Here is a 13,492-nt window from a genome sequence, read left to right as displayed (position 1 = left end):
GCGGCGGGAGCTCGTTCATTTCACAAGTCACACAGCAGCCGCCAGCCGAACATGAGGTGTAGGCTGTGTACACCGATTATTGGGGAGTTTTTTTTTAGGCGGGTCCGACTATAAAAACACCTGAAAAATCGCCTAAAAATAAGTGACCCGACCTGAATCGTTTTCTGCTCTGTACCTTCCATTAAACCCAATAGGGGGAGCACAAAATACTTTTTTTAGGGTTTTTGCGTCATAACTTTGTGGCTGTAAAAAAAAAAATGGCCCAAAAATATAAAAACATTTTTACAATAAATGTTAAACAAATGCAAAAAAAAAAAAAAAATGATTGGAGGAGTGTTTCCTGAAGGGGGGAGGGGGTGTCTCCTTCATTTCCGCTCGTCTGCAATGATGTGTGAACGTGCCCTTAATGTCTGAGACTTTTTGCCGGGTTTTTGAGCGGAAATGCTTCAAGATCTTCCTTGGGAGTTTCCACTCGAAAAACTCAGTAAAAATACTCAGTGGGAACATAGCCGAAGTATACTTACCAACGGGGGATTGTTTTTAGGAGCTTTTCGTCCCGATTTATGTTTTCTGTAAATATTTTTCATGCAGATTTAATTTTCCCTGAAGAATCTTCTAGATACCTTAAACACTCGCAACTTTTGGAAACGTGTAGCTAATACAAAAGACTGAAAGTTCGATCAGTGGGTGGTCTGACAATAGGTATAAGGCCGGAGTCACACTAGAGCGTAATATGGATGAGAGCTATGCGATAAAAAAATCACATAGCCCTCGGACCCATGTTTGGCTATGGGGCAGCTCCCATCATCCATTGTTTTCTCAGCCGTATTATACGTGCGAGAGAAATCGCATTATGCTGTGATTATCACCATATTACGCCTGAAATACGCCAATGCAAGTCTATGGGTGCGAGAAAAATTCGCACGCCACACGGACCATCAGTGTGACTAGCGAGAAATACGCTCCGGTGTCCTATAGAAAAACCGGCAAATCAGTGCGGTGTACAGTAAAATCACACTGACAGGTTACAATAGAATAGATAAAATAAATGTCTGCACATGTCTGCATAGGTAGATATATATAGATATAGATAGATAGATAGATAGATAGATATAACCCCTGGCAAAAATTATGGAATCACCAGCCTTGTTCAGTTGTTTAATTTTGTAGAAAAGCAGCAGATCACAGACATGGCACAAAACTAAAGTCATTTCAAATGGCAACTTTCTGACTTTAAGAAACACTAAAAGAAATCAAGAACCAAAAATGTGGCAGTCAGTAATGGTTACTTTTTTAGCCAAGCATAGGGAAAAATTATGGAATCGCCCTCTTATGAGGGAAAAAATTATGTAATCATGAAAAAAAAACCTCCCAACACATCAGTAGTATTTTGCTGCACCACCTCTGGCTTTTATAACAGCTTGCAGTCTCTGAGGCATGGACTCTTCATCACACAGGACTCTTCATCAATCTGGCTCCAACGTTCTCCGATTGCTGTTGCCAGATCAGCTTTGCAGGTTGGAGCCTTGTCATGGACCATTTTCTTCAACTTCCACCAAAGATTTTCAATTGGATTGAGATCCGGACTATTTGCAGGCCATGACATTGACCTTATGTGTCTTTTTTCAAGGAATGTTTTCACAGTTTTTGCTTTATGGCAGGATGCATTATCATCTTGAAAAATGATTTCATCATCCCCAAACATCCTTTCAATTGATAAGAAAAGTGTCCAAAATATCAACATAAACTTGTGCATTTATTGAAGATGTAATGACAGCCATCTCCCCAGTGCCTTTACCTAACATGCAGCCCCATATCATCAGCGACTGTGGAAATTTGCATGTTCTCTTCAGGCAGTCATCTTTATATATCTCATTGGAACGGCACCAAACAAACGTTCCAGCATCATCACCTTGCCCAATGGCGATTCGCGATTCATCACTGAATATGACTTGCATTCAGTCATCCACAGTCCATGATTGCTTTTCCTTAGCCCATTGTAACTTTGTTTTTTTCTGTTTAGGTGTTAACCCCTTAAGCCCCGAGGGTGGTTTGCACGTTAATGACCGGGCCAATTTTTACAATTCTGACCACTGTCCCTTTATGAGGTTATAACTCTGGAACGCTTCAACGGATCTTGGCGATTCTGACATTGTTTTCTCGTGACATATTGTACTTCATTTTAGTGGTAACATTTATTCAATATAACTTGCGTTTATTTGTGAAAAAAACGGAAATTTGGCGAAAATTTCGCAATTTTCCAACTTTAAATTTTTATGCCCTTAAATCACAGAGATATGTCACGCAAAATACTTAATAAGTAACCTTTCCCACATGTCTACTTTACATCAGCACAATTTTGGAACCAAAATTTTTTTTTGTTAGGGAGTTATAAGGGTTAAAAGTTGACCAGCAATTTCTCATTTTTACAACACCATTTTTTTTTAGGGACCACATCTCATTTGATGTCATTTTGAGGGGTCTATATGATAGAAAATACCCAAGTGTGACACCATTCTAAAAACTGCACCCCTCAAGGTGCTCAAAACCACATTCAAGAAGTTTATTAACCCTTCAGGGGTTTCACAGGAATTTTTGGAATGTTTAAATAAAAATGAATATTTAACTTTTTTTCACACAAAATTTATTTCAGCTCCAATTTGTTTTATTTTACCAAGGGTAACAGGATAAAATGGATGCCAAACATTGTTGTACAATCTGTACTGAGTACGCTGATACCCCATATGTGGGGGTAAACCACTGTTTGGGCGCATGGCAGAGTTTGGAAGGAAAGGAGCGCCATTTGACTTTTCAATGCAAAATTGACAGGAATTGAGATGGGACGCCATGTTGCGTTTGGAGAGCCCCTCATGTGCCTAAACATTGAAACCCCCCACAAGTGACACCATTTTGGAAAGTAGACACCCTAAGGAACTTATCTAGATGTGTAGTGACCACTTTGGCCCACCAATTGCTTCACAGAAGTTTATAATGCAGAGTCGTAAAAATAAAAAATCATATTTTTTCACAAAAATTATCTTTTTGCCCCCAATTTTTTATTTTCCCAAGAGTAAGAGAAGAAATTGGACCTCAAAAATTGTTGGCCAATTTGTCCTGAGTACGCTGATACCCCATATATGGGTGTAAACCATTGTTTGGGCGTATGGCAGAGCTCGGAAGGGAAGGAGCGCCATTTTACTTTTCAATGCAAAATTGACTGGAATTGAGATATGATGCCATGTTGCGTTTGGAGAGCCCCTGATGTGCCTAAACATTGAAATCCCCACAAGTGACACCATTTTGGAAAGTAGACCCCTTAAGGAACTTATCTTGAGGTGTGGTGAGCACTTTGACCCAACACGTGCTTCACAGAAGTTTATAATGCAGAGCCGTAAAAATAAAAAATCATATTTTTTCACAAAAATAATCTTTTCGCCACCAATTTTTTATTTTCCCAAGGGTAAGAGAAGAAATTAGACCACAATAGTTGTTGTGCAATTTGTCCTGAGTGCGACGATACCCCATATGTGGGGGTAAACCACTGTTTGGGCGCATGGCAGAGCTCGGAAGGAAAGGAGCGCCATTTGACTTTTCAATGCAAAATTGACTGGAATTGAGATGGGACGCCATGTTGCGTTTGGAGAGCCCCTGATGTGCCTAAACATTGGAACCCCTCACAAGTGACACCATTTTGAAAAGTAGACCCCTTAAGGAACTTATCTAGATGTGTGGTGAGCACTTTGACCCAATAAGTGCTTCACAGAAGTTTATAATGCAGAGCCGTAAAAATAAAAAATCTTATTTTTTCACAAAAATGATATTTTCGCCCCCAATTTTTTATTTTCCCAAGGGTAAGAGAAGAAATTAGACCACAAAAGTTGTTGTGCAATTTGTCCTGAGTGCGACGATACCCCATATGTGGGGGTAAACCACTTTTTGGGTGCATAGCAGAGCTCGGAAGGGAAGGAGCGCCATTTGACTTTTCAATGCAAAATTGACTGGAATTAAGATGGGACGCCATGTTGGTTTGGAGAGCCCCTGATGTGCCTAAACATTAAAACCTCCCACAAGTGACACCATTTTGGAAACTAGACCCCCTAAGGAACTTATCTAGATGTGTTTTGAGAGCTTTGAACCCCCAAGTGTTTCACTACAGTTTATAACGCAGAGCCGTTAAAATAAATTTTTTTTTTTTGCAAAAATTATTTTTTAGCCCCCAGTTTTGTATTTTCACAAGGGTAACAGAATAACTTGGACCCCAAAAGTTGTTGTCCAATTTGTCCTGAGTACGCTGATACCCCATATGTGGGGGGGAACCACTGTTTGGGCGCATGGCAGAGCTCGGAAGGGAAGGAGCGCCATTTGGAATGCAGACTTAGATGGATTGGTCTGCAGGAGTCACGTTGCATTTGCAGAGCCCCTGATGTACCCAAACAGTACAAACCCCCCACAAGTGACCCCATATTAGAAACTAGACCTCCCAAGGAACTTATCTAGATGTGTTGTGAGAACTTTGAACCCCTAAGTGTTTCACTACAGTTTATAACGCAGAGCCGTGAAAATAAAAATTCTTTTTTTTTTTCACAAAAATGATTTTTTAGCCCCCAGCTTTGTATTTTTACAAGGGTAACAGAATAAATTGGACCCCAAAAGTTGTTGTCCAATTTGTCCTGAGTACGCTGATACCCCATATGTGGGGGGGAACCACTGTTTGGGCGCATGGCAGAGCTCGGAAGGGAAGGAGCGCCATTTGGAATGCAGACTTAGATGGATTGGTCTGCAGGCGTCACGTTGCATTTGCAGAGCCCCTGATGTACCCAAACAGTAGAAACCACCCACAAGTGACCTCATATTGGAAACTAGACCTCCCACGGAACTTATCTAGATGTGTTGTGAAAACTTTGAACCCCCAAGTGTTTCACTACAGTTTACAACGCAGAGCCGTGAAAATAAAAACCTTTTTTTTCCCACAAAAATGATTTTTAGCCCCCCAAATTTTTATTTTCCCAAGGATAACTTGGACCCAAAAAGTTGTTGTCCAATTTGTCTCGAGTACGATGATACCCCATATGTTGGGGTAAACCCCTGTTTGGGCGCACGGGAGAGCTCGGAAGTGAAGGAGCACTGTTTTACTTTTTCAATGCAGAATTGGCTGGAATTGAGATCGGACGCCATGTCGCGTTTGGAGAGCCCCTGATGTGCCTAAACAGTGGAAACCCCCCAATTATAAATGAAACCCTAATCCAAACGCACCCCTAACCCTAATCCCAACTGTAACCCTAACCACACACCTAACCCTGACACACCCCTAATTCTAATCCCAACCCTAATCCCAACCGTAAATGTAATCCAAACCCTAACCCTAGCCCTAACCCTAGCCCTAACCCTAATGGGAAAATGGAAATAAATACATTTTTTTTAATTTTATTATTTTTCCCTAAGGCTAGGTTCACATTGCGTTAGGGAAATCCGTTTAGCGCTAGCGGATTGCGCTAATGCAATGTCTTTTTAGGTGTCGTGTTTAGTGGTCGCGTTAACGTCCCCGCTCTGGAAGATCGGGGATCGGACCTCGGGCGCGCCGCGGACGCTGCAAGCAGCGTTTGAGGCGCGCCACAAAAGAATGGCACCTTGCTAGCGCGAGCCGAAAATGGCACGCTCTAGCGATGCGCTACACCCGAAAATCACATTGCTGTCAATGGTTGTGCTAACGGACCCGTTGCACGGCGTTAATTGTGACATTTTCGCCGTGCAACGCTGTCCGTTAGCGTTAACCCATTAACGCAATGTGAACCTAGCCTAACTAAGGGGGTGATGAAGGGGGGTTTGATTTACTTTTATAGCGTTTTTTATATCGGATTTTTATGATTGGCAGCCGTCACACACTAAAAGACGCTTTTTATAGCAAAAAAGTTTTTGCGTCTCCACATTTTGAGACCTATAATTTTTCCATATTTGGGTCCACAGAGTCATGTGAGGTCTTGTTTTTTGCGGGACGAGTTGACGTTTTTATCGGTTACATTTTCGGACACGTGACAGTTTTTGATCGCTTTTTATTCCGATTTTTTGTGAGGCAGAATGACCAAAAACCAGCTATTCATGAATTTCTTTTGGGGGAGGCGTTTATACCGTTCCGCGTTTGGTAAAATTGATGAAGCAGTTTTATTCTTCGGGTCAGTGCGATTACAGCGATACCTCATTTATATCATTTTTTTTATGTTTTGGCGCTTTTATACGATAAAAGCTATTTTATAGAAAAAATAATTATTTTGGCATCGCTTTATTCTGAGGACTATAACTTTTTTATTTTTTTGGTTATGATGCTATATGGCGGCTCGTTTTTTGCGGGACAAGATGACGCTTTCAGAGTTACCATGGTTATTTATATCCGTCTTTTTGATCGCGTGTTATTCCACTTTTTGTTCAGCGTTATGATAATAAAGCGTTGTTTTTTGGCTCGTTTTTTTTTTTTTCCTTACGGTGTTCACTGAAGGGGTTAACTAGTGGGCCAGTTTTATAGGTCGGGTCGTTACAGACGCGGCGATACTAAATATGTGTACTTTTATTGTTTTTTTGTTTTTTTTTAGGTAAAGAAATGTATTTATGGGAATAATATTTTTTTTTTCTGCTTTATTTAGGAATTTTTTTTTTTTTTTTTACACATGTGGAAATTTTTTTTTTTACTTTTTCACTTTGTCCCAGGGGGGGACATCACAGATCACCGATCTGACAGTGTGCACAGCACTCTGTTAGATCGGTGATCTGACATACAGCCGGGCAGGATTAGAGCTGCAGCTGCAGCCTGATCCTGACCCGGAAGTGCTCCCTGCAGGACCCGGATGCAGCCCCGCGGCCATTTTGGATCCGGGGACTGCAGGGAGAAGACGCTCGGTACACGGTGAGTACATCACCGTGTACCGATCGTCTCAGGGAAGCCCGCAGGGAGCCCCCTCCCTGCGCGATGCTTCCCTGCACCGCCGGCACACCGCGATCATCTTTGATCGCGGTGTGCCGGGGGTTAATGTGCCGGGAGCGGTCCGTGACCGCTCCTGGCACATAGTGCCGGATGTCAGCTGCGATAGGCAGCTGACACCCGGCCGCGATCGGCCGCGCTCCCCCCGTGAGCGCGGCCGATCGCATATGACGTACTATCCCGTCCCTGGGAATTAAGTCCCAGGTCACCTGGACGGGATAGTACGTCATATGGGATTAAGGGGTTAATGATGGCTTTCGTTTAGCTTTTCTGTATGTAAATCCCATTTCCTTTAGGCGGTTTCTTACGGTTCGGTCACAGACGTTGACTCCAGTTTCCACCCATTCGTTCCTCATTTGTTTTGTTGTGCATTTCCTGTTTTGGAGCCATATTGCTTGAAGTTTCCGGTCTTGATGCTTTGATGTCTTCCTTGGTCTACCAGTATGTTTGCCTTTAACAACCTTCCCATGTTGTTTGTATTTGGTCCAGATTTTAGACACAGCTGACTGTGAACAACCAACAGCTTTTGCAACATTGCGTGATGATTAATTGTTCCACTCCTGGTTTTGGCTTACAAATACTGATGAAAAATCCTGACCAAATCCTGATGCAATCCTGACGTGTGCACATACCCTTAGGGTATGTGCACACGTTGCGGATTTTGCTGCGGATCCGCAGCGTTTCCGCAGCTGCGGATCCGCAGCAGTTTCCCATGAGTTTACAGTACAATGTAAACCTATGGGAAACCAAAAACGCTGTGCCCATGCTGCGGGGAAAAACGCACGGAAGCGCAGCGGTTTACATTCCGCAGCATGTCGCTTCTTTCTGCAGATTCCGCAGCGTTTTTACACCTGCTCCAATAGAAAACTGCAGATGTAAAAACCGCAGCGGAATCCGCAATAGAAAACGCGATAAATCCGCAGGAAAAACCGCAGAGGAGCTTTCTACGTGTGCACATACCCTTACCCTCTTTTAACAGGATGATAATCCTCTCCTTTGTTTCAATTGACATCTCTCGTGTTGGAGTCATGATTGATGTCAGTCCACTTGGTGCAACTGCTCTCCAAGGTGTGATCGCTCCTTTTTAGGGCTTGTTTTCACTTGCGAGATATACGTCCATGTCTCGCATGTGGAAACGAAGCTCTGGCGCCGGCACTGTGGAGCGGAGCGTGCGGCCGCTTAGCAACACATGGAGCCGCACGCTCCGCTCCGGAGTGCCGGTGCCAGAGCTTCGTTTCCACATGCAAGACACGGACGTGTTTCTCGCAAGTGAAAACAAGCCCTTAAGGTACCTTCACACATAACGATATTGTTAACGATATCGTTGCTATTTGTGACGTAGCAACGATATCGTTAATGAAATCGTTCTGTGTGACAGCGACCAACGATCAGGCCCCTGCTGGGAGATCGTTGGTCGCTGAAGAAAGTCCAGAACTTTATTTCGTCGCTGGACTCCCTGGAGACATCGCTGGATCGGCGTGTGTGACACCGATCCAGCGATGTCTTCACTGGTAACCAGGGTAAACATCGGGTAACTAAGAGCAGGGCCGCGCTTAGTAACCCGATGTTTACCCTGGTTACCATGCTAAAAGTAAAAAAAAACAACCGCTACATACTTACCTACAGCCGTCTGTCCTCCAGCGCTGTGCTCTGCACTCCTCCTGTACTGTCTGTGAGCCGGAAAGCAGAGCGGTGACGTCACCGCTCTGCTTTCCGGCTCCCAGACAGTACAGGAGGAGAGCAGAGAAGCAGAGCGCAGCGCTGGAGGACAGACGGCTGTAGGTAAGTATCTAGTGTTTGTTTTTTTTTACTTTTAGCATGGTATCCAGGGTAAACATCGGGTTACTAAGCGCGGCCCTGCGCTTAGTTACCCGATGTTTACCCTGGTTACCGGCATCGTTGGTCGCTGGAGAGCGGTCTGTGTGACAGCTCTCCAGCGACCAAACAGCGACGCTGCAGCGATCCGGATCGTTGTCGGTATCGCTGCAGCGTCGCTAAATGTGAAGGGGCCTTTAGATGTAGACTAAAGATCAGATCTAATTAATTTGATGCAGGTGTTAGTTTTGGGGATGAAAATTTACAGGGTGATTCCATAATTTTTTCCTCAGAATTGAGTGACTCCATAATTTTTCTCCTATGCTTGGTTAAAAAAAGTAACCATTACTGACTACCACATTTTTTTTCTTGATTTCTTTTAGTGTTTCTTAAAGCCAGAAAGTTGCCATTTGAAATGACTTTAGTTTTCTGCCATGTCTGTAATCTGCTTTTTTAACCCCTTTCTGCCAGCTGACGGAATAGTACATCAGCTGGCAATATCTCCCACTTTGAGGTGGGCTCCGGCGGTGTGTCCACCTCAAAGCAGCAACATGTCAGCTGTTTTCAACAGCTGACATGTGCGCGCAATGGGCGCGAGCGGAATCGCAATCCACCCTCGCCCATTAACTAGTTAAATGCCACTGTCAAACTGTGACAGCGTCCTTTAACAAGCGCTCCCAGCCGTGAGGCCAGAAGTACGCGCACTGCTGACCACTGTCACGTGATCGGGGGTTATCGGTGCGTTGCCATCACAACCAGAGGTCTCCTTGAGACCTCTTTGGTTGTTGATGGCAGATTGCTATGAGCGCCACCCTGTGGTCGGCGCTCGTAGCAAGCCTGCAATTCTGCTTCATAGAGGTGATCTGTGCATCACCTCTATGTAGCAGAGGTGGTCAAGTAGTGCATGCTTTTAGCCTCCCATGGAAACTATTGAAGCATGCCAAAAAAAAAAAAAAAAAGGTGTTTAAAAATATATAAAAAAAATGTATAAAAGTTCTTATCACCCCCCCTTTGGCCCAATCAAAATAAAACAATAAAAAAAAATCAAACCTACACATATTTGGTATCGACACTTTCAGAATCGCCTGATCTATCAATAAAAAGAAGGATTTCCTGATCGCTAAACGGCGTAGCGAGAAAAAATCAAAACGCCAAAATTATGTTTTTTTGGTCGCCACAACATTGTATTAAAATGTAATAACGGGCGATCAAAAGAACTTATCTGTACCAAAATGGTATAATTAGGCTGCCGTCACACTATCAGTATTTGGTCAGTGTTTTACATCAGTATTTGTAAGCCAAAACCAGGAGTGGAACAATTAGAGGAAAAGTATAATAGAAACACGTCACCACTTCTGTATTTATCACCCACTCCTGTTTTTGGCTTACAAATACTGATGTAAAATACTGACCAAATACTGCTAGTGTGACGGCAGCCTTAAAAACCTCAGCTCGGTGCGCAAAAAAAAAGCCCTCACCTGACCTCAGATCATGAAAAATGGAGACGCTACCGTTATTGGAAAATTGCGCACATTTTTTCTTTTTTGTAGCAAAATTTGGAATTTTTTCTTACCACTTAGATAAAAGAGAACCTAGACATCTTTGGTGTCTATGAACTCGTACTGACCTGGAGAATCATAATGGCAGGTCATTTTTAGCATTTAGTGAACCTAGCAAAAAAAGCCAAACAAAAAACAAGTGTGGGTTTGCACTTTTTTTGCAATTTCATTGCACTTGGAATTTTTTTCCCGTTTTCTGTTACACAACATGGTAAAACCAATGGTATTGTTCAAAAGTACAACTCGTCCCGCAAAAAATAAACCCTCACATGGCCATAGTGACTTAAAATAAAAAAAGTTATGGCTCTGGAAAGAAGGGGAGCGAAAAACAAAAAAAACTAAAAAAGCTCCGGGGGTGAAGGGGTTAAACTAAATTAAACAACTGAATTAACATCCTCCAAGTCCGGTGATTACATAATTTTTTGACAGGGGTTATATATATGTCAGTGACACAATTAGGCCGGCGTCACATTATCAGTATTTGGTCAGTATCTTACATCAGTATTTGTAGCCAAAACCAGGAGTGGAACAATCAGAGGAAAAGTATAATAGAAACATGTCACCACTTCTGTATTATCACCCACTCCTGGTTTTGACTACAAATACTGATGTAAAATACTGACCAAATACTGATAGTGTGACGGCAGCCTTATATATATATATATATATATATATATATATACACTTATATTTCATAGAGAGTTAGCAGAACAGCCGATAATTGAGTCATGGTTTACATCAAGTTAACCATTGCATATCCATTAGATATTTATATGTACCTCACTACTAATGTTAGTAGTGTGCGTGTGTAAAATTTGGGAGCTGTAGGTGTTAAATTAAAGAATTAATTTGCGTTGCGGAAAAACTGGCATGGGCTCCAGCGCAATTCTCTCAACCAGAGAGGGAAAGCCAGTGACTGAGGGCAGATATTAATAGCCTAGAGAGGGTCCATGGTTTTTGCCCCCCCCCCCCCCCTTCGGCTAAAAACATCAGCCACCCCAGGAAAGACGCAACTGTAAGATGTGCCTATTCCGGCACTTAGGGTTGATACTCACATGCGAGAAACTCAGATGAGTCTCGCACATCAATACCCGGCACTGCACCCGGCACTCAGGAGCGGAGTATGTGGCTGCATGTTTTGCTATGCGGCCGCATGCTCCGCTCCTGAGTGTCGGGTGCAGTGCCTGGTATTGATGTGCAAGACTCATCGGAGTTTCTCGCATGCGAGAATGAGCCCTTAGCCTCTCTCTTCCCACTGCCCTGTAGCATTGGCATATAGGGTAATAAGAGGTTAATGTAACCTTGCTATTGTAAGGTGACATTAAGCCTGGTTAATAATGGAGGGGTGTCAATAAGACACTTATCCATTATTAATCCAATAGTCTGAAAGGGTTAACCCCTTTCTGCCAGCTGACGGAATAGTACGTCAGCTGGCAGATCCCCTGCTTTGAGGTGGGCTCCGGCGGTGAGCCCACCTCAAAGCCGCGACATGTCAGCTGTTTTGTACAGCGCTGACAGCGGCATTTAACTAGCGCTCCTGGCCGTGTGGCCGGAAGTGCTCGCACTGCTGACCCCCGTCACATGATCGAGGGTCAGCAGTGCATTGCCATAACAACCAGAGGTCTCCTTGAGACCTCTATGGTTGTTGATGGCCGATTGCTTTGAGCGCCACCCTGTGGTCGGCGTTCAAAGCAACCCTGCATTTCTGCTACATAGAGGTGATCTGTGCATCACCTCTATGTAGCAGAGGCGATCGAGTTGTGCATGCTTCTAGCCTCCTATGGAGGCTATTGAAGCATGCCAAAATTAAAAAAAAAAAGTGATTAAAAATATAAAAAAAATAAAAAATATATAAAAGTTCAAATCACCCCCCTTTCGCCCCAATCAAAATAAAACAATAAAAAAAAAATCAAACATACACATATTTGGTATCGCCGCGTTCAGAATCGCCCGATCTATCAATAAAAACAAAGGATTAACCTGACCGCTAAATGGCGTAGCGAGAAAAAAAATCAAAATGCCAAAATTACGTTTTTTTGGTCGCCGCGACATTGCATTAAAATGCAATAACGGGTGATCAAAAGAACGGATCTACACCAAAACGGTATCATTAAAAACACCAGCTCGGCACGCAAAAAATAAGCCCTCACCTGACCCCAGATCACGAAAATTGAAGACGCTACGGGTAACGGAAAATCGCGCAATTTTTTTTTAAAGCAAACTTTGGAATTTTTTTTCACCACTTAGATAAAAAATAACCTAGACATACTTGGTGTCTATGAACTCGTAATGACCTGGAGAATCATAATGGCAGGTCAGTTTTAGCATTTGGTGAACCTAGCAAAAAAGCCAAACAAAAAACAAGTGTGAGATTGCACTTTTTTTGCAATTTCATCACACTTGGAATTGTTTTCCCATTTTCTGTTACCTGACATGGTAAAACCAATGGTATCGTTCAAAAGTACATCTCGTCCCGCAAAAAATAAGCCCTCACATGGCCATATTGACGGAAAAATAAAAAAGTTATGGCTCTGGGGAGGAGGGGAGCAAAAAACGAAAATGAAAAAGCAGAAAAAGCTCCGGGGGTGAAGGGGTTAAAAATGCACACACATTAAGAATAAAGTTTTCTAATGAAATAATGAAACAGACAGGTTTAATATCTTTATTGCACTCCCAATCCAAGCGAAGCCCTCGTTCTCTGCATTAGCAGTGCTCCCGATTGTAAAATGTAAATGCCCCCAGATATGGATTACTGCGTGGGACTTGACTGTATGGTGGACAGGTATGAGCTATTGTTGCTTTTTTATTCTGGAATTTTTTACAGGAGAACGAGGGCTTCGCTTGGAATGAGAGTGCAATAAAGATATTAAACCTGTGTGTTTCATTATTTCATTAAAAGACTTAATTCTTAATGTGTGTGTATATTTTTAACCCTTTCAGACTATTGGATTAATAATGGATAAGTGTCTTATTGACACCTCTCCATTATTAACCTGGCTTAATGTCACCTTACAATAGCAAGGTGACAGTAACCCCTTAGTACCCCCTATCCTACCACTACTCAGGAGTAGAAAGAGAGTGGCTAAGTGCCAGAATAGGCGCATCTTCCAGATGTGCCTTTTCTGGGATGGCTGGGGGCAGATGTTTT

The sequence above is a fragment of the Ranitomeya imitator genome, chromosome 1 (assembly GCF_032444005.1).
Source record: "Ranitomeya imitator isolate aRanImi1 chromosome 1, aRanImi1.pri, whole genome shotgun sequence".
In the NCBI taxonomy this organism is placed as follows: Eukaryota; Metazoa; Chordata; class Amphibia; order Anura; family Dendrobatidae; genus Ranitomeya; species Ranitomeya imitator.
This window is presented reverse-complemented; position numbering follows the sequence as displayed.